This window comes from Camelus bactrianus, chromosome 11, assembly GCF_048773025.1.
Source record: "Camelus bactrianus isolate YW-2024 breed Bactrian camel chromosome 11, ASM4877302v1, whole genome shotgun sequence".
Lineage (NCBI taxonomy): Eukaryota > Metazoa > Chordata > Mammalia > Artiodactyla > Camelidae > Camelus > Camelus bactrianus.
In genome coordinates, this window is record NC_133549.1 from 73,247,474 (window position 1) to 73,269,024 (window position 21,551).

General features: G+C 56.2%; 1 protein-coding gene and 1 long non-coding RNA gene across 6 annotated transcripts in view; one reads left to right on the plus strand and one right to left on the minus strand.

Moving 5' to 3' along the window:
* Positions 1 to 5,542: 5,542 nt before the first annotated feature.
* Positions 5,543 to 14,335, minus strand: LOC141579164 (uncharacterized). Its single transcript, XR_012510335.1, has 3 exons — positions 14,217 to 14,335; positions 12,682 to 12,765; positions 5,543 to 12,425 (listed from the first exon to the last, which is right to left on the minus strand). It is a non-coding gene; the product is annotated as an uncharacterized LOC141579164 (long non-coding RNA).
* ZMIZ1 (zinc finger MIZ-type containing 1) overlaps positions 14,173 to 21,551 on the plus strand; it is a 228,790-nt gene continuing 221,411 nt past the window's right edge. For 3 of the 5 annotated variants that reach the window (XM_074374299.1, XM_074374300.1, XM_074374301.1), the window contains exon 1: positions 14,174 to 14,514. The gene's annotated coding sequence lies outside the window, so the exon portion shown is untranslated. Of the gene's footprint in view, positions 14,515 to 21,551 lie in introns of all 5 variants that reach the window. The other 2 variants (XM_074374304.1, XM_074374302.1) reach the window with 2 other exon arrangements.

A 21,551-nucleotide genomic window follows, 5' to 3' on the forward strand; every position in this document is an offset into this window, starting at 1 on the left:
GGAGCACCTCATCACCCCTAAGATCATCGGGGTCCTGGTTCTCAGATGGGGGCAAGCTGGAAGGCTGGCAGCCATAGGTCCCCGTTTAGGGCAGCCCGAGTTAAAGGAGCAAGCCAGGCTGGGAGGCAGAGGGCCAGCATCGGCTGTGCGTGACCTTTGGCAGCTCCCTTCACCTCTCTGCATGTGCATGTGAGTGTGTGCGCGCGTGTGTATTTGTGTGTGAGTGCAGGGGTGGGGTGGGGGCAGTGCCCGGTCTCCAGTTCAGACATTTGGTGCTGTTCTACACTGTCCCGTCTGCCTCAGCTCCGAGCTACCCTTAATCCCTGCTGCTGCTAACTGTTATGGCGCCCCCCTACAGGACGCTCAGGGAAGTGTCACCCAAAAAGCGTGGTTTCCACCAGTGGGAAAGCAGAATGACTGGGAGGATTCTAGGTGGCCCCTCCTGATGCCAGGTTTCCCCTGGAAGTAGGGTAGGGGTTTCTGCCAGATGCTGTACCATCTGGAACCCAGACCTGGAATCAAGCACAGAGCTTCGTGTCTCTACTGGTGCCCCCTGAACCTCAGCGGCTTCTTAAGGAAGGCGGAGGCAGGGGCACCTGGCTTTTAGGGCTAGTGCATGGGGGAGGGCAGCCCTGGGAGACGGTGTGTGACGCCCCTGTCATTCCTGTCCCCTTGGGGCCAGCTGCCCCCTACTCTGCTCTGCCCAGCTGCTCAGGTCTTGCGCATACCAGCCACTCCATAAATGTGAGTGGGCGGAAGCTCAGAGAAAAGACAGACTTGTCCAGGAGGGGGACATCAAAGCAGGAAAAGGAAATGCCCCCGCCTGTTCTGTGGAGCCCGTGAACTTGGGACCACGTGTATGCACACGCGTGTGTTAGCACATGCGTGAATGTGTACACTTCTGTGACTACGCCCACTGGCCTGCACACGTCTCTCACACACACACATCAGCACAGCTGATGGGTAAACAGCAGCCCCAAGCCCCGGGCAATCTCCTCCCAGCCTTGCCTCCAAATCCCCCATCAAGACAAGCCTTGGAGCAAACTGGCCAGGACCTTGGAGCTCCAGGCCCATGGGGTTCAGCAGGGACATCTATGTGCTGTCACCTTCACCCAGATTCTGTCTTGGTCACTCTGAAAGCATCTGCCTGGGTCTGACACCAGCTGAGCCTGGGATCTGGGGATAAAGGCTGCTCTTGGGAGCTATTAGAACATCTGCTCTGGGATAAGGGCTGGCAGGGGGATGCCCAAGGATTCTGCTTAGAAGCCCACATCCAGCTCTGCTGGAGGATGAGGGGGTGAGGATCCCAGGGAAGACCTCCCAGCAAATGGAGCCTTGGAGCGGGACCCGAAAGGAGCTGGGTTTCCTGAACAGACTAGATGGGCAGGGCATTCCAGGTGAAGGGAACAGCTTATGCAAAGGTGCGGGGGCATGCCTTGTTCAGGGAGTGCCCAGCTGCCCACGTACCTGCCCTGCTTTTGCTGGTTGCACCAGGAAGAGGTGTCCTTTTCAGAACACTCTCAGGAGTGAGAGGGCAAAACAGGGCCCCCCATTACAATAGACCCAAAGCTGGAAACTGATGCAGAAGGTGGCCCCTGAAGGGAAGGGGCACTTGCGGTGTGAGCTGCCCCTCAAAACTCCCCTTCTCTCCCTTTAGAGAAGGCACTTCCCCTCGGAATGCAGCATATAATTCAATGTCTCAAAAGTGCAGTTAGCCCCGGGATCCCTTGCGTGTGGTAAAAGCATGTGTTAAAGAAAGGAAGAGAGTAATGAAGAGACTTCAGGTGGTGGTTCCCCCTGGGAAGCGAGGGGCTGGGAGAGGTGGATCCTCACTATTGTCTGTGATATTCTAGTTCTTAAGTACAGGGGTCATGAGCGTTCATTTAATATGCTTACAGATAGTCTTTTATATGTATGAAATCTAATGTAATAAAAGTTTTAGTTGTGTTTATGCCCAAGTTTACAAGACTGTTCCGAGGCCAGGTTACTGAGATGCCTGTATGTGATTATCTGAGCTTGGCATCCTCACAGGTGCCCCATCCCCAACTCTGAGGCAGCGTAGGGCTTAATTCATGTCCCAGCCCCACTGGGGCCATAGAAGATTCTAGTCCATTCCTAGGTGTAGCTGGGAAGGTAGGAGAAAAATGGCCAGCCAACTACCTCTGTGGGCTTCGTACCTTCCCCTCTCTGGGTCTCAGTGCCCTCTCTGTACAGCGAGGGACTCTGCTTAGCTTGTTTCCTGGGTTTGAATCCAGATGTCACCACGGCAGCACAGTGACAGGGAGCAATTTCCCTACCTGGAAAGTGGGGCTATGACAAAGATGCTGTGAAGAATGAACTGACTGGTGCCTTGGGACACAGTTCTTGACATGTAGTGAGTACTCCATACATATCATTGTTTCTCATTTGTTTCTAATTACCAGAATAAACAAAGACCCTCAGGGGAAGCAGGGCAAGATTGGAGATTGGAGATCTGTGTTCCAGGTCTGGACCCACCATTTACTGGTCCAGAAGTCTTTGGAGTCCTTTCACACAGGGCCTCACTCTACTCCTGTGGGAAATGGGAACCCCGGGGCCCCCTCAGAGAGGAGAGAGAATGAGAACGTTGTGGCAAAGGGGAGTGCATTGTGAACGCCAGGGTCAGTGACCAGAGCTCTAATCCCCAAGGCCCGTCCCCAGAGGAGAAACCCCAGTCTGTGGCCTGGGGGATACACCCGGGGGCCTCACCCAGGGCGGCCCTAATCTCCGGCCAGGCCCAGCTCCGGCGCCCCGCTCAGAGTTAGGGGCCTGGGCTGGATCAAAGGCAGAGGGAATTAGCATCACAGAGAGCCCGGGGGAGGGGAGGCCAGGATTAATTCACTCTCCTCTTCCTGCTGTTTTTCCAACAGCTTGCTGAGTTGGGGGAAGGGTAACCGTCTACCCCCAAGCCCCTACCACACCCCCAGGCCAGTTCTCACAGAAGGAGCTGAGCAGGGGCAATGATTTGGGCGGGACCTGCAGTAAAAAGGGGATGCGCTGGGCACACGTTCTGGAACCATTGGCTTGAATGGACAAAAATGCAGAGGCCTGGGCCGGAGGGGTGTCCACAGAGGTTGGAGCCAGGCCCTGGGGCAAAGGGTGAGCAGTGTGAGCTCACAAACCCACTGTGTATTTCGAAGACACAGAAGCGCGCACGCGTGTGTGTGTATGTGAGTGTATCTATGGCAGGTGGGCACATGCCTGCACATGTATGTGTGTGCGTGTCAATCTACGATGGTGAGCCTCATGTGTAAGAGCCTGGGTGACCCAGGTGTCCAATGTGTGGACATATGGGCACGTGTGTGGACAGAGGAGCTGCCTGAGAACTTCGAAATGGGCAGAAAGGAAAAGTGTGAGGGGGCTCAGACTCGGAGTATTTCCCACAGGGAAACAGCTAGAAGGAGTCCGGACAATCCAGGCTCCACAGGCTGTCTTCATCCCTCAGGCTTCACCTTTGCTGCCAGGGCATGGCCTTGGGACCACTCGGCTGAACTGTTCTGTGCCTCAGTTTCCTAGCTGGAACCAAGGGTAATCACAGTGGTTGTGAGGATTCAATTAGTTGATATAAGGGAAGCATTTAAAATGGCCCTTGGCACACAATGAATGCTCTCAAGGATTTGTTCGTACAATTAATGCTACCTGGAGGGGGCGTGGTGGGGCTGAACCGGGCCGGCTGGAAGAACAGGGTCAGCCCAGAGCCTGCCAGCCGCTGTCCTTGCAGGAGCCGGGGAGGAAGAGTGCTTTTAAGCCAGCAGAGCTGGGCAGCTTTTGGCAGTGCCAGGAAAACGGAACATGTGGTGTCGAAAGAATCACGAGGCACAACTTCAGCCAACTTGGCAGGCTTGGTGTTCACTGGCCCTGCACACGGGCCTCCTCCTGCCCCCTCCCCTCCCCTTCCAGCTTCCCATCCCTCCTCCTTTTACTCACTTTCTGCCCCAGGAGTGTGAGGCTTGTCCCCCACTCTCTATCAGCCCTGTTTTCATCTTTCAACTGGCTCGAAAGGTCCATTCATTATGCCCATTCTGCAGATGGGGAAACAGGCTCAGAGAAAGAGCTGGACTCAAGAATCTCAGAGGAGATTACAGAGAGGCAAAATGCCAGTCTGGCCCCTGGAGCAGCCCAATTGGCTCTCAGCTCTTCGGGGTCTTCACTGGCTTTCAGGGACCTTGAAACAATTCCCTTGGCTCTTCCTGAATCACAGACTGGGCAACTAACATGTCCCTCCCCATGTTCACCCTGTCTGCTCCTTCCCACCCTCCGCAGTGAAGGGAAAGGTCTGGCCTGACAATGAAATGAACCCCTAATGTGCCTCTCCCACTTCTACGCTTTTGCTCCTACTGTTCTGTCCTGTCCGTCCCAGTCCAAGTCCTCCTCATTTGCCAAGGCCCACTGCAAATGCCCACCTCTTCCATGAAACCTTCTCTGATTGACTTGTCTGTTAGTGGTCTCTTGGTCCCCTTTTCCCCAGGGACCTAGGGACATTCTTCTCATCAGCACTCATCCCTCTACCTGTTGGGAGGTCCTCGAGGGCAGATCAGGAGCATCTGTGTACACCCCGACTCCCACGTTACAGGTCAGGGCAAAGATGTCCACAGGCTGGGGTGCACCATGGGCACACATCCCCCCAGACCCCTCCAGAAGCCCTTCCAAGCCCTTGTACCATGGCCATATAACACAGTGTTCAACTGCTAAGGCTCTGGAGCAGATTTTCCTGGATTCAAGTCTCAGCTCTCTCACTCACCAGCTGTGCGACCTTGGGCTGGTTATCTAGCCTCTCTGAGCCTCAGATTGCTCATCTATTAACGGGAATAATAGTTCCAATGCCACCGGGTTGTTGTGAGAATGAAGTGAGTTAACCTATGTCGGTTCCTAGAACAATACCTTGTACACAGTAAGTGCTATGTGAGTGTTTGCCATTGTTGTTAACAGTTACAGTGTTATTGTTATAACTAGGAGAGTACAAAGAGGCACTGGACACAGTCTCGGTCCCCAGGAGGATGAGAGTCTAGACAGGAATAGGAAAGGAGGTTCACGTTTCTAATCTCATGTAATGGTCAAACCACCTTAGTAGTCATCACCAGCCCCACTTTACAGATAAGGAAACTGAGGCTCCAGGAGGCAGTGTAAGCTCCCGAGGGAGAGCTCACAGCCCTAAGTGGCAGGGCTGGGATTCAGGGCCAGGTCGTGCGGCTCCAAAGTCCACGCTCTTTCAACAAGCCCACGATGCCTCTCAGTCTGGCAGTGAGATAAGCCGTGTACACAAATAGCTGTAATCCAAGGTAGAAAGTGATAAGTGCCAAACAGGGACTGATAAAGGCTCCAGGAGGGCGGGGCCTGCCGCCTCGGGAGGGGAAGGGGTGGAGGTCAGGGCGGGCTTCCGAGAGTGGGTGACATCTGAGCATAGTCTCAAAGGTGGACAGGCTGAGTGGGGAGACTTGCCAGCTGGAAGGGCCAGTGCGAGCAGACATGGGCCCCTGTGTCCACGATACTTAGCACAGTACCTGACCTGTCAATTGAGGCTCAATAAATATTTGTGGAAGGGAGGAGGGAGTGGGGGAGGTGGGGAGGGAGGGAGTGGCGAGGAGGGAGAGGGGAGAGCAAAAGGAAGAGAAAGGCAGAGAGGGAGGGTGGATATATCCTGACCCCACTTGGCTCAGGAACTATCCTTCTCATGGGTAGACAGGGTCAATTCCTCCAATTCTCTGGAGGGCTTCACAGGGCCAAAGGTCCCCCTTGTCCTGTGACACCCCAAAGAAGTAGCTCAGCACTTCCAGGCTGGAGTTCCTGACAATTAGATGTTTTGCTCAATAACAGGAAGCACTTCCCCACAAGCAAAGCTGGACAGGGCTTCTCTGTGGGGCGGGGCAGTGCTGTGCTGGAGCTGGCTTGGACTGGCTCACAGGAACCTACTGTTAAGTTTTCAGGAACTGTGTGACCTGGTTGACGTTAAGATGGCAACCTGAAATGGGCCATGGTGGGAGCATTTTACACCGTGGGAAATCGGCAAATACTACAAATCAGGTTTTCCCCCACTTTGCAGAGCCAGCTGTTAAACATTCACCAGCACACCACTGGGCATCCTCTGCTATGTGAGGGAGCAAGCTTTCCATTTCCTGAAGGATGCAAGCAGAGACAGTCACCTCTTGGCAAGAATGAGGCCGAGGGGTGATGGGACTCCCATCAGATGATATCAGAAGCCCCTTTCTGGCTCCAGAGCCTACGAAAAGTCAGGTTAAAGAAAAAAATTAAGCAGGGTAATTATTTATGCCAGGAAATTATTAACCACTTGACCTGGAGGCTGGGATTAAGGCGTGAGGAGCCACATGCTTGCAGATTTCACAGATGGAAAACCTTGTCCAACATCACAGGGGAGTCAGGGACAACAATGGGACTAGAATCCGTGTCTCCATCCTCCCAGCCAGGATTCCTTCCAGGGCACATGGGCCAGGGTGGTGGGGACAGGGAGCTCTTCCTGCACAGTTTGCCTAGGGTCTGTCTCCTCCACCAGAATATATCCTCTGTGACAACACGAACCGCATCTGTTTTGCTCACTGTTCGGCACAGGCTCTCCAGTCCCTAGTTTTGTGCCAGGCACAGAGCAGGATCTCAATAAATATTTGCTGAAAGCATTATTGTGTCTGGGATCCTGGCTGTGTCTGTAGAGTTGGGAGTGCCATCGTCTTAAGCCATGACCCCTCAGATCCCCAATCCTGCTTAGTGGCATGGAATCAACAGACCAGGTTTTGCACACCAACTCTGCCCCTTCCTGTATGATCTTGGCCAAGCCACTGGGCCTCCTTAGCTTAGTCCTCTGCCAAGTGGGTGGTACAATCTCTACCTGCCTCCTGGGGCTGTTGTGGCACTCAGGTGAGACAGAAAGTGCTCCTTACAAACTCTAAAGTGCTGTACCCACCAGAAGGAGACTGGAAAGCTGGCTTGGGTGGTCAGGTTAAGTCCAAGGGATTCCAGTGGACACTGATTGGTGACCAGGCTGCTGTTCTCTTAGGGCTGCCAATTGGGGTAATCTGGGCCAGATCAACTTTTGCAGGGAGTGGGGGCGAAGGCTTTGCAAAACGCAGCTCAAGGTTCTAAGAGGGCAGGAAGGGGTGGATGAAATGAGGACAGTAAGGATTTGGAGAAGCCCTTTTCTCCTAAGCCCAAGTCTCTTGGAGCAGAGGGAGCAGCTGAACCAGTGACTTTAAAAATCAGTTTTGTGTCTCTGCAGAGCTGTTTGTCACCTGCCCCCCTACACCTTCCTTACTGTCTTACTGGGTGAGCTGATGACTGGCACCTGCCAAGTCAGGTTGTGGATGAGGATAGAAACTCCTGTTATGTTCTGAAGTCAAACCAATGTTCCAAATGATTCCATAGAGGAAGGATTTCTGCCACTCTCCCAGACAGGCATCCACAGGCCCTCCTGGTAAGGTGGGGAAACAGGCTGGCAGGGAGGGAGGCCTACCTTCCCCCAGGCTGGGGATGCATGAGGGAGGAGGCACAGGGTGGCAGTGCCCCTACAGCCCTCCCAAGTGGCATCTGATTTTCGCAAAGAGGGTGAGGACAGCGGGAGGCTCAGTGTGGGGGCCAGGGAGGCAGGTGGAGAGAGTGCCTGTGGAGGGGCCGCAGTGTCAGCCTGGGCCCCTAGTGGGAAGCGAAATAGAAAGGCCCTGTGTCAGCAGCCAGGGCCCTGGGCGGCAGGGCTCTCGGCTCCATTCTGTTCGGCAGGATTCTAGTTGGCACCAGCTGCAGTCAGGAACAATGCCTGGATTTCTTTCTTTCTTTCTTTAAAAAAAAAAATTTTTTTAATAGAGGGGAGAGAGGGACCAGAGCCACTCACTGAACAGCTTAGCATCGTGGAAGCCTCTGAGACCATGTGTCCTTGAAAAATCACAGACACAGGGGCCCCACAGCCGGCAGCAAGGTGCAAGAAGGCACGTCACACTGGGAGACCAGGGTCCCAGCCCCACTGCTGCCTCAAACTTACTACGTGACCTTGAGCAGGTCCATACCTTACTCGGATCTGTGGTCTCCCTGCAGCCCCCAGTGGAGCCTGCTTTCCAGGCCCCACTCAATGACAAGTACTCTCTCTCCTTCAAACTCTTAAGAGTGGCATTTGGTGTGGGTGGTCCGTGCTGCTAGCCTGTGGGCTCCTAGAGGGCTGAGTCTGGTTCACCTTCGCATGCCTGCTGCATCTCTTGCAACACGTGCCTACCTGTCAGCCACTCAGGAGCTACGCTGAGTGATGGAATAAAGCAGTGAGCCATCCTACAGATCCTACAGCCTGCAGTCTCTGGGGTGGCGGGGAGGGGTGCACACCATATAAGCTCCCTGACTGATGAGGTGTCACTCTGGGCAAAGGAAATTCCCTGTGTCTTGGTTTCCTCATCTGTGAAATGGAGAAGTTAACACTAATAATCAGCTCATGTGAGGATTAGAAGGGTTTATACGCAGTGCCTGGCACATAAAGTAACTGCTATGATGATGATGATTTGAGGACAGCAGTGAATGAGGTTGAGACCAGGCAGAGAGCACATCCGCTAGAGTTATCAGAAGAGGCTTCCCAGCAGGAGGCTGTAGATGTGGCCTGGAAGGCTGGAAGAGCACGAGGAGGAGAGTATGTATATAATGATTACAATTCTGGAAGCCACCCAGCGTGGCTACATGACAGGGTCAGGCAAGGGGTATGTGCCTTGAGGCCGGACACCTGCTGTCCAGGGGAGGAGGGGGGTTGTTGAGGCTCTGAGATCCTCTCCCTCCCCATCAAGTGCCAGAGTCCAGTGCTGTCAGGGTGCAGGAGCTGTCAGGAAGGAGATAGGAAGCTTGACTCTCCTCTGGTTGCTTGTCCCAGAGTTCCTCCAAGCAGTGCCGGACATATTCGCTCCCAGATCACCCCTCCGGCAGCACTGTGCAGGTGAAGGATTAAGAGACCTGGTTCCTGTTCTGGTTCTGACACTTCCCAGCTGTGTGGCGATGGGAAAGCCACCACCTCCATTTGAAGCTCAGTTGAGTCACCCATAAAAGGGCCATTGTGAGGCTCAGAGGGTGAGAAGTACCCCACAAAGGGAGGTGTTAAGATTGTTACCTATTCAGTCCTGGACAGTTGCAGTCCTGTACAGCTCCCTCCATATGCATATATTTCCTTATCCCTACCTGGCCGAAAGGGGGCCTCTGAAAGTACTCCCCAAAGCAGCCACCACCACTCCCAGACTCTAAAGTGTACTGTAGCTCAGTCCAATGGTGGAAGGCCAAGACCTACAGAATTACAGAACAATCAGAGGCAAAAGTGCCATTTCATGTCCCCTTTGTATCCCATTCTCTCTCATCTGGCAGATGGGGAAACAGAAACATGGAGTCTGGGATATGCTCAAGCCACAAAGCAAGTCGGGCAGTGGTGGGCTGGGTGTGGAGGTGTCCCAGCTCCTGAGGCAGGCTCCCAGTTTACTCTCTGGGGACTCCGACTGGAAGAAGTGGGCAGTGGTGAAGCTGGGTCTGGACCCACGTGGCAGAGCTCCATCATGGAAACTGAGACAATAACATGTCTGGTAGAAGGGTCTTGGGTGGTGGTGGTGGGGTGAGTCAAGGTCTGGAGGCTGGGATGATATGACCTCAGAGGATGGAGAGGGGGTGGATGAAAGGAATACAGGAGAGGAGGCAGACCAGGGGAGCCTGACGTAGTGAAAAGCACATCTGCTCTCTGCAGGAACTGACCACCCACCCCTGGAGGCACAGGCCTCAAGAGCTGAGCAGGAACCAAATGCCTTCTGGATCCAACCAAGGTGTGAAGACTGAAGGTACAGCCCATTGCCATGGGAGGGGTCCGATTATTCTCTGACAGGTAAGTGAGAGTCTTTACTCCACCTCAAAGCACCCAGGTCACCTTGTCTGCACCACAGCCTGGTGATGAGATGAAGGCAAGTCCCCATTCTCAACCCTGAGGCCCAATCCAGATCTGGAGCCCTATCCTAGCCCCTCTTCTGAGTAGCTGTGAGGTCCTAAGCAGGTCATTTAATCTCTCTGAGCCTCTTTCTCTTGGGGGCAAATTACACCTTCTGGCTTGTAGAGAGGATGCAATGAGAGAGTATTTCCCAAGTGCTTGAGGTACAGTAAGCACTCAATAAATGTGATCTTCTTCCTGTCCCTTTAGCCCTCTGGCTCCCTTTTGGGGGAGTGGAGGGTGGAGAGTGGAGAAGTTAGGAATTCAGCCCTACAGGTGCCCACCCCGAGCCCACTGAGGGCCGCCTGCCTGAGGGGACCACAGTCACCACACCCTGCACAGGACCTAAAAATTCCCACTATTGCCTTCTTCCTGGCCACCAGAACCCCTTACCCAGGCCTAAGCAATGGCCTTCTTTTCCTCCTGATGGTTCCCCAGAGGGTGGAGGGTGAGGAAATTAATAGCACTTAAGTCTGCTCTGAAGGTGGGTATGGGCTGCGCCCCCCATTGGTGCCCATAGGCAGGTCCCACGCAGCCCGCACCCTCCTGATGGACCTGAAGCCACCTCTGGAGCCAGGTGATTTATGGGCCTGCATTGGCTAAGCAAGACTGACCTTCCAGCCCCCAGTGGCTGGGGAGGGAAAGCACTATCCTCTCTGCTTCGCCCCAGACCTCCAGGCTCACAGAAGCCAAGGCCAAGAGGATAGGGGCTCAGGACACACAATCCCCTAAGAGGCCTGATCACCACCATGGACACACAATCCCCTAAGAGGCCTGATCACCACCATGAAAACTTGCCCTTGGTTTACAAAGGCCCAGAGAGGGCTAGCTACTTGCTGAGGGATACACAGAGAATCTAGGGATGAGGATGCAGGGCTGGGGCTCAGGGACCAGCAGGAAACTTTGTTAATGAGGACCTGAGTTTGAATCCAGTTCACATTGGACAAGTCACTCACAGCTCAGTTTTCTCTGAAGGGAGAATGGTAATAGCACAAAGTCAAGGCAATGTGAGGATTCAATAAACTAATACCTAAGAGGCCCTCAGCACAACACCCAGCACACATTAGGCACTAACTAAGTCAGCTTCTTCCAAGACCCCACAAGGATCCAACCTGCCTTGTAATTTCTCTGAAAGTGGAATAGAGACAGCAAAGACTGAGTCCCAAGGCCTGGAACCCAGCGTCCCCTGGAGGCCAGGCAGACTCAGGGCCCAGGTGAGAGTTCTTGGACTTGCTGGCATCAAGCGCCATGCTTGCCCAGCTGGGAAGAGCTGAAATTACCCCTGGCTCCTTGCTACAGAGACTTGGGTCTGCTCTGTGTGTTGGGCTTGGCTCCTCTGCCCTCTGCAGCCACTTCCTAGTTTCTAGATGAAAAAGGAACTGGCAAAGAAGGTGTGTGTGTTGGGGGGTGTCTTCTGGACAGGAGCTTTTGAACATGAGTGGTTACCCCCAAGTTTATCCACATCCTCCACTTCCTGAAGGTGGCTATTCCTTCTCGCTGAGAGATTTGGGCAGAAATGCTGAGAGGACTGAACATCCTGACCGAGGTGGTCATCAAGGCAACAGGAACTGACTGGTCTAGTTTTTGGCTGGGGCTGGATTGCCCTCCAGGTCCTCAAACACCCAGAAACTCTGTCCTAAGATTTTGGAACTGGGGTGGAGATGCCTTTCTGGCTGCTGCAATGCTATAGATCCTTGGGGGTGGGATGCGGATAGGAAGAGGGCAGCCATGGCTCCAGCTACCTTTCAGCAAGCTGAATTCCCACCTTTCAGCCCTGGGTCAGGATTTCAAGGGTTCCTAAGGCTATCCCCATATCCCTACTTAATGAACCTGGGCCACCCTTAGGATGGGGGGTCCGAGCTCCCTTCCACAAGAATGTGTTAGGATCCTGCCTCATGTCCCTAGAAATCTGGAAGGCTTTCCTACCATCCACACTCCCCGGGGATGCTCAGCTGCCACCTGTGCAGGAGCAGCAGCAAAGTAGCACCGTAGTAACAGTCCATGTGACAGGTCCAAAGAATGAGGCCCATAAAGGAGTGACTTCCCTTGCACCTAATGGCTTAGCGAGGCAGAATTTCCCATGGGAAAATCAAGCAGGCTCCCAGCATCCTCCCTCAGTCCCCCAGCCCCTGTGGACCTGAGCTGCAGTCCTCTGAGCTCTCAGGAATCCAGGCTGAGTTTGCTGGCTGTCAGAACAGTGTAGCCTTGAGAATGAATTCAGGGCTGGCAAATTCATTTTGCCTCCTCTCCCTCCGGTGGTGGAAGGAGTGATCTCGCCGGCCCTGAAGGAGTTCAAGCCGAGGTCAGAGATGCCTCTGAAGGATGTTCTAAAATGGGGGTTGAGGGGGATAGTACGCCGACCGGCTCCCGCGTTGGCCCAGGGTCCGCGCTGATCACTGCCCAGGCCAGGGGCGATCCTCGAGTCTGCGTGGCACGTCCGCGCTCCCAAGCGGCCCTCATCAATCAGGCAGCAGCCCTGGAGAGGCCAGGATGTCTTCTGCTAGTCTCAGGCCCTGGGGAGACCCCCGCCCCGGCTGCCTCCGGGTGCCCGCCCCCCGGCGGTGTCATTGTTCTCTGACGTCACGCCGCGGCCCCGCCCCTCGACCCCCACCCTCCCTCCCCACCGCCGGCTTCTGGCGCCCGAGACCCTGCAGCCTCCAAAGCCCGGGCCGAGCAAGGCTCCCCCCACGGCCCGGCCGGGGCTGCGCCCCCTTGCGCTCTCCCCAACTTGCCTTTGTTATTCCAGCTCCCTTCCTCGCCTCGCCTCCGACACCCCGGTGAACTGCAAAACACGGAGCGCGGAGCCGCCGCCACACCTGGAATTCGAAGCGGACTTCGGGCCGAAGGCTCCCTGGCTTGTGCCGGGAGGGGAGTGCTTGCGTGCGTGCGCGCGTGTGTGTGTCTAACCGCTGATGCGCGGGCACTGATTATTATTTGGGACTGAGGGTACCGCAAATTATGAGTAGGGGGGCTTGAAGAAGGGGTGTGGAAGAGAATGGGGGGAGATGTGTTTGTATGTGTACGTGAACGTGAGGATTTAGTGAACAGGGAAATATTTTTTGAGTGTATGTGGGTTTGTACAGTGATGTGTATGTGAGTATGCTTGCTGTGTACGCGGGCATGTGTGTGAGGGAAAGTGTACGTGTGTGTGGGTGCGTGTGCGTGTAGAAGCGTGTTTGTAATACTGAGTGTGGGCGCGGATGTGTGCGGTTTGTGTAGGAGTTTCCGCGTGAGGGGCAGCGGACGCGAGCCAAAGTGGGCGCGCACTTAGATGCTCTCGGGGGTGGGTCTGCCATGGGAACCCTGCGATAGGGCGCACCACCTGCGCCTTGTGAGTGCCATCGCTCTGAGACCCCTGGGGCAGTGCCCAACCCTGCGCCGGGATCCCGCTGCCCCCACCCGCCCACGCGCACTGGGCCCTGGAAGCTCCCCGCCGGGCCTCTGAATCCACGCGCTCCTGGACCGCGCAGGGTGCCAGGGACAGACCATGTGCACTGCTTCTACCCATGGCTCCAGCCACCTCCAACATGGCCTGTGGTTGGGGTGAGGGGGAAGTCCTCTGCTCGCCCCCCACCCCGTGCTTTGGGAGCAACCCCAAAGCCTCCTCCAGCGGGAGGCTTTGGCGATCTCGTTAGCAACTCGCTCAGCCCCATTTCGGGTACCTGACAGCTTTTGCAGCCCCGAGCGCACTTCAGTCGGGGGTGTACGAGCGAAGAGGGGACACTCTGGTGAGACAGGTGATTTTAGCCCCCTCCCTAGTATGATCCCATCCTAGGCTCAGCATTTCTATCTCCAAACTTGCCAAAGCGGCTGGGGATGGGGGTCGAAGGGCGGGGGCGGCAGCCAGGGAGCAGTGAAGAGAGGGGAGAGGAGGTGAGTTGTAGGGGAGGGTAGGACAGTAGGTGGGTAGAGAGGTAGAAGGGATAGGGGCTGGGATGACACGCTAAGCCCATCAGAACCATAGAGGGGAAAGCTTGGAGAGCGCCCAGACCGAAAAGCTAGGAAGAAAGGGAGCAAAAGAAAAGGCGAGGGAGAGAAAAGAGGCGAAAAGGAGAGACAGAGGGAGCGGCGAGAGCGCAGAGAGCGCTCGGCAAGTGGAGCAGAGCGCTGGTGGCGGCGGCAGCGGCGGCGCCGCTCCGCTCTATCCGTAGTTCCGCACCGGCTTTTGTGGCCGGCCGGCGGCGCGGGGCCCTTTGGAAATAGAATAGCCAATGTAATCTGACACTTCAACTTGCTCGGCTCCGGGCGAGTTGATTCACTTACTCACCCCCTAACGCCGAGTTCCTTTTCACTGTCTGTGGACATTAAAAAAGCGAGCGGCGGCGGGCGCCTGGGAGAGCGAGAGGCCAGGCGGCGGGCGGGCGAGCAGCGATCGGGCGAGCGATCGAGCAGCGCCCGCGTAGCGCGGTGACCCCAGCCCCGGTCGGCGCGGAGCAGGAGCCGGCGCGGAGCCGATCTCGGCGCCCTCGCAGCTCCTCCCGGCTCAAGCCGGCCCTGCCCCGGAGCGGCGGCGGCGGCGGCAGCGGCGCGTCCTCCAGCGGCGGCAGCGGCGCTCGCAGCGCCGGGTAAGTTTGGGGCCAGACCCGGGAGCCCGCTGGCCCCAGGCCTTCCTCCTGCTCCCCGTGGACTTTCGGGGTGCGAGCGCGGGGTGCTGGATGCTGGGTCTTTTCCATTTAAAGGTCTGCAGGGACTTGGAGAGGTAGACAACCGACCGGCGGCCGGGCTCTGCTCCACTCCCCTCGGCGGCCAGGGGCCGAGGCCCAGGCGACCGGCTAACGCCGGGCTGCGCGGAGCCGGCTTGATGTGCGCGCGGAGGCCGGGGCTCATCGGGCGTGCGGGGCGTGAGTGCAGTTGTGCGCGCGCGGACCTGGTGCCCGCCTCCTGCCGGCGCGCCTCCAGCTTTGGTTCCATACACCCGGGGGCCAGGCAGGACCAGGATTCGGGAAGGAAAGGAGGGAGGGAGGAAGGGAAGGACCAGGGTAGGATCACCTCGGTTCTCCCTCGTCTCTTTTGGAAAGACGCGAAGTTGTGCGCCCGTGTGTAGGAGAACCGCCAAGGAAGGCGCCGGGTTTCGGGGTGGCAAGGGATGGTTAAGTTGTGCATCTGAATTTCCAGGGAAAACACACACTTCTGTAAATGGGGGCGCGGTTAAGTTGTTTGTGTGTGAATTGCCCAGGGAGACGCAGCGCAAGGTACTAGCGGGGAACGCCAAGAGGTGTGTGTAGGGGCTTCCGGTAGGTCTTTAGAAGCCTGAGGGTCGTTAAGGCCAAAGCCTGGATGGGGCTGCCCCAGCCAAGAGAGGAGCCCGGGAGAAGATGTGCGTGTGTGTGCGCGCGCGCGTTGCAAATACGAAAGTAATTTCCCCGTGTTCTTTCTTCCCCTCCGTCTCCGGCGGCGGCGGCCCCGAGAGAGTGGAAGGCCGACCCGGGCGGAGGTTGGGGGGCCTAGCCCGGGCTGGAGCTGGGGTGGGGGGCGGGTTCTGGAAGCTTGTTTCACATTCCTGGCGTCTGGGCTGGGGAGAAAAGAGTGGGGATCGCGGCCTCGGCGTCTGGGGCGCGGGCAGCAGGCGCGCGTCGCCCCCTCGCCGGGGACATCTGTCCAGGAAGCCAGCCGGGCGAGGAGAGGGCGCGGTGCGGAGGGTAGGCTCCCCGCCCGGGAGCAGCGGGGGCGCGAGCGAGGGGCGGCCGCCTTCCTGGCCATTGTGCGCCAGCAGATTTTCACGGGAGACTGCCCCGGAGCCGCCGGAGAAGGCCGGGAGCCGGCCTCAGCCCGGGGTTTAAAAGACACTCCAGGAATGTAAACAACCCGAGCGGGAGGGCGGGCGAACGGGTGCGCGCCAGGGCAGCCGGCGCGGGCCCCCCAGCCCTCCCCGGGGGCAGCCCGACGGCAGGGCCGCCCAGCCCTACCCCTCTACCTGCCGCAAACTTTTTCCTCCCTTGCCTTCCCTTCCCACCTCGCTCCTCCGGCGGGGCACAGAGCGAGGGCCTCTCCCTGGGCAGGGGCCCAGGGCGCCTGGCACCCTGCGCCTGACCCTGGAGGCCTGGTGGCCTGGCCCCTGCTTGGGTGTCCGGAGTCCCAGCTGCGCCCGCCTGGGAGCCGCAAGCTTCCTGGGCAGGCAGTGCCGGAGTAACTGGGGCTCTGAGAGCCTGCCCGCCTGCCTCCCTCCCTCCTCCCTCCCTCCCGCTGCTCCTTCCCCCTGCTCTCCCCCCTTCTCTCCCCCCTTCTCTCCCTTGACTGCTTTTCCAATGCCCTGACATGAGGGAGGAAGATTTAACTTGGCAGCCCAAACAAATGTTCTCTCAGAGGTCCTCCAAGAAGCTGGCGGCTGGGCTGGCAGGGTGAGGGCACTGCTCGGCCAGCCTTTTCTTCCTCCCTGCTTGGCCATGGCCATTTGGAGCCCCCTGGGTGGACAGCCCAGGGCATGGGAGAGTAGGGCCCAACCTCACAGATTTAAAAGGGCAGGGGGAAGCTGCCTCTGGAAGTCCCTGACTGGGCAATGGGCAGGAGCTGCCCAGAGATGCCTCCTGGTGCCAAAGGTTTTCTGGAGGATTTTCTTGAGCAACAGTTTGTCTTCCTGCTGCAACCCCGGGAACAGGGCCTGGTAGACCAGAGGGTTAACCAGTGCCGTCTCCTCCTCCTCCCTCGTGGGTGTGAGGACAGGCTGGTTACACAGGGCAGGGCAGGAGGCCAGAGGCTGCTCCCAGAGGTGCCTGGGTTTGCTTATTATTGTTTCTTGAAGGTAGAGATAAAGAGGCAGGTGCTGTAGCTGGAGAATGGGCACCCTGGCTGGTGATGAATTCTTGCTGGCCTTTGCTGGCATTTGTATTATGGTCCTGGGAGTTTAAAAGTTGCTTCTAAGCTCTCTAGGAAGTTTAGAGGAGGGAGCAAGCCTTTGACTTTCTCTGTCCTGGCTGCTTTTTGAGGGGTCCAGAGTAGGGGGAATTCCTGGCCCCTCACTTGCCGGCTGCCTGGCCCTCAAGGTGTGATTCGTGAATGCCCCAAGCCTTGTGCTGACCTCCTCCCAGCAGGCTAAAGATGCTGAAGAACCAGCGTCAAACAAAAGACACATTGAAAGCTGTATCTGCCACGGAGCATGGAGCACGTGTGACTTTGGGGCCAAGGGGATGCATTTGGAGGGCAATGGTGTTTTCTTCTGAGTTTTACATTTTCGATTAGGTTTTGTTTTTCCCAAAAGGACAGAAGCATCTCCTTGTCCCAAGTCATGAGGTTACGAAGTGCTGTTTTCACAGGTAAATCTCAAAACTTTAGACTACTCAGAGTTGGTGGCAGTGACTTTTGGCGGGGGCAGGGGAGTGCGTGGAGAGCAGTAGGGAGTTTTCAAGCATTTTAAATAGTTTTTGGATTGGGGTTTTGAGGCATTCAGGGTATGGCTCACAGAGAAGAGTTGGCAATAAGAAATTGCTGGACTTATGGGAAACTTTGATAAGTAGTCCCTGCAAAAAAAAGGATTCCTGGCTTCTTGATGGGGACAAAATGTCCCTTTTTCCTCCGAAGGAAAGAGAGAGAAGGAGGAGCCTCATTCCTTTCTCAGCCAGGAGCAAAGAAAGGTCCCGAGACTGTGGGGTTTCTCACACACACACACACTCCCCTAGCAACAGTAAATTAGCATTAGCTCCATCCCTGTCCCCTAGAGATGTGCCCCAGCCTAGGACAGGTGTCCACCATTAATGAAACATTGCAGAGGGAAGGACCCAACTAAGAGCTGCAGACTTCACTTTTTTCCTGATCGACAGAGATGGGGATGGATAAGGAAGGAAGACACTTGGAGGCCTCTTGGAGTTTTGTCACAAGAGAATCTGTGTGCAGCCACAGAAACTGAGTTCTCTGGCCTTCATCAGCATCCAACAGGCAGCTGTGACCCCAGTCTCAGGGTGAGATGTTGCTGCAAGAAATTTGGGCACCAATAGGTTAATTTCTGGAAGCTTCTCTGGGCACTCTGTCACTGAACCAGGAAGCAGGGCCTGCCAGGTCCTGACTGAATCCCATACGTTTTCATTCATAACTTTGTTCCCCAGGGCCCTTGCCTGGCTCCTATCACCGCCTCGTCTTTGAGGTTCCTTAGGTTTTGTGTGGACAACAAAGGCCGAGCTGCTGTAATTACCCTGAACCCTGCTGCAACCTTGCCTGGTGACTGCTCTGACCTCTCAGCAGGACACAGTGGCCTCTGTCCACGCCCTCTGAGGAGGGGGGCTCTTTGTCCCCAGAGCTCTACTCTGAGGATGAGGGGAGACAGAGATTGCCTGGGCTGGAAGCTCCGGGTGTGATTCTGAGGTTGGACCCTGCCCTCAGGGAGGATGAAGGGAGCATGAAAGGAGCTGGGAAAACCAGTCCCAAGCACAGGCTCTGAGGAAAAAGTCCAGAAACCAGTCGTGATTATTCAAGTGTTCCTATTACCTGAGGAGATAGGGGAGAGGTGTCAGGAAGCTGTCACTGGCTGACTGCTGTGGGCTGATAGCTTCACTCTGTGGGGCATCAGTCTCTACATCTGTAAAGTAGGTCCAAGAGCAGAACACCCCCCCCCCAATCCCACTTGGTTGCTGTGAGGATGAGGCAGATGTGGGCATGAGATCCCTGGGTATGTGTCCTCTGAAGGCCTGGCAGACTCTGGGCACAGAATGGATGGAGCACAAAGGGGTTGGATCGGAGGTACTAGAAGCATTTTCCAGAACCTGCTCTCCCATCCAAGCCTATCTCCCTGGCAGCTTATCATCCAGCCTTCACTTGCATGCTCCCCGCAACAGGGTGCTCACCACCTCCAGGCAGCTTCTGCCTTCAGTGGACAGCTCTGACTGTTGGCATGCTCTGCTGCATAGCAGGCCTTCTGGAAATCAACCCCTCCCGACCCTCACTCTGGGCTTGAGGTCTTGTACTTTCTTGAATGATCAAAGATTGCGTACCAGTGCCCAGGCAGGCCACATTCCTGTAGGATGGGAGGACACCCTTCAAATGGCTGCTTCCAGCTGGTATTGGGAGTGACCTGTGGGGAGTCGGGGAGGGTCTGCCTGAGCGGCTCACTGTCATCTGTCTTTGTGTGCCAGGTTTGCCTCTTGGCACTTCCTCTCTTTGGATTGGGTATGAGGGGAAGGAAGGAGATACATAGCATAGCGGTGGGTGGGGGCGGTCAGGGGCCCAGCATTGATACCAGAGATACTTCCTGAGAGTCCGCAGTGTGAGGACTGTGGCCTGTGAGAGACCCTGAAATGTGTAAGACAGTTCCTGTTCCTCAGGAGCTTATAGTCCGGCAAGGGCAGGAAGATCGGTCCAAATAAATAATTAACCACTGGCAGCTGGCTGCCTTCCACGGGGCGCATGCTGACAGTGATAACCACAGCCCCTTGCCTTCGTATGGCGCTTGGTGGATTGAGAAGCACTCTCCAACTTTGCTTAATTCCAGTAACAGCAGCGGAAGCTAGGTGCTAACTGTAATTAGCCCCATTTAGCACAGAGGAAAACTGAGGTTCAGGGAGGTGAGATGACCTGTGGCTCAGCCAGGACTCAACCCCAGGCCTCAACGTTCCCTGTGCTGCTGCCTGTCCAGTCTCCAACCAGGCACGAACACTGTGCAGGAATCCACACAGACCCCGAGAATGGGGAATCGGGGACTGAGGTTAAGCAGGAAGAGCTGTGCCCAGGAAGGGTCATGGTGGGGGCCTCACCTGCCCCCTCTGTTTGGCAGCACAAGGCCCACACCCTGAGCAACTGCACCCCTTTCTTTTGGCACAGAGTCTTACAGCCAGAGCTTGCTCTGAGCCCCAAATCCTGCCATGACTGCCCGGGGCACATGTGTCTGTGCAGGGGGCTTCACCCTATCCCTGGCCCTGGAGCAGGAAGCAGAGATGTTTCGAGGCCCCAGGTCCCTGTGCGGACCAAGGATCTTCCCTGGGCTGTGATGGTTTCTATAGATACAGACGTTGAGTCAGCCTGCCCCTCCTCGGGCTGAGTCAGTCCCTAGGCCGTGTGGGGTAGCCGCCCTGTGGGGGCCCTTGGATGCCTTCTGCCCTTGACACCGCTGGCCACACCCCTGCACCAGGGTTTTCTGGGGCTCATCTGAGTGCCACCCCAGGACAAGGCTGCAGGTGGTGGGGTCCAGAGCAGGGAGCAGCCAGGCAAGCTGAGCTGGCATCTCCCCAGGAAGCCTGGCCCAGCCTGGCACACCTGCACAGGTAATGACTGTAGCCAGGGGGGCTCTGTGCCCCGCCTGTCAGGCCCAGCTGCCAGGGTTACTGCAGGATCGTGCTGGGGGAGGCTGGGGTGTCTGAGCTAATTAGATTTCTTAGATTTCAATGCTCCCCTAATCCTGTTAGCCCAGCTGTAATTGTAACCACTCGAAGGTTTCAGCCGTGACAGGCTGTTGAGGACAGACGGTGTGAGGACTCCCTCGGCCCCAGGCCCCAGCCTGAGACAGCCGGCTGGGGACTAGGGTCTCCCTTCCCAGGTCTCCCGGGTGGGGGCCTGAGTGATGTAGGTGTTGTGCTTTTCCATAGCTTCGTGGGCTTAGAGATCATCCAGCTCAAACCCTTCACTGTACAAATGGGGAAACTGAGGCCTGCAGAGGGGTAGGGACTGGCCTAGGACTTGGATGGCTGGTAGTAGCAGGGTGGCAGGGACTTGTGTTCTGGCTTTGTGATCTTTGTACTGTAAACTTCAGGGCAGATCTGGGAATTGTCCAGGGGCTAGCCCACCCTCCAGAAAAGTCTGCTCCCAGAGATAGCAGCTGGAGGGATTCATTGGTCCCAAAGCCTGCTCCCCAGTTGGCATGACCCCCCCCACACACACACAGTGCCATTGCCTCTGCTGACAGGGGTGTCTGCTGAGGACTCAGGCCTGCCTCTCCCAGGGCTCCCAGACATGGGGGCTTTCTCCCTCTTCTCCACCAGTCTGTCCCAGATTCTTGATCTCTTGGAGGGTCCACTTCACTGCAGATTATAGCTTTGCCAGAAAAGGACAGAACTATTCTGGTGGGGGGGGGGGGTATCAAAATACAAACGCTTTGTACTTTCAATGGCTCTTCTAAAATTATTTTGGAATTATTTTGGTGTCTGGCTGAAATGGAAAATGCACCCACTTTTTATCCTTTCTCCTACCCTGCCCGCATTCTCACTTCCCAACAACTCCAGTCATTCACCCACAGACGTTGGCACTTGCAGGGGAGTGGGGCGGGCAGCTGTGCCTTCAGAACCCCTGCCTGGGAGGTTCCCACCCAGCAGTCACATCCTGTCCTCCTCTTCACTCTGGAGCAGTGGGGAGGGATGTTTGAAACCTCCTCCTACTCTGGAAGGTCCCTGCTTGTGGGTTGCACCCATAAGCATGTGGTATAGAATTGACGAGCTGTCAGGGTTACCTGGTCTGACTTTTTTTTCTTTCCGGCCCAGGAAACCCAACTATGGAAAGAAACACTTGGCTGTATCCAAAGGCAGCAGTGAATTACAGGCAGAGCCAGGCCTGGAACCCCATCTCTCTAGCCCATTAGTTCATTAAACATTTATCGAGCACCTTTTGTTGGCCTGGTGCAGCCCTGTTAGCCGGCCTTTGGAGCTCTGAAATGAATGCTGCCCCATCTTTGACTGGGGAAGGGCTAGAT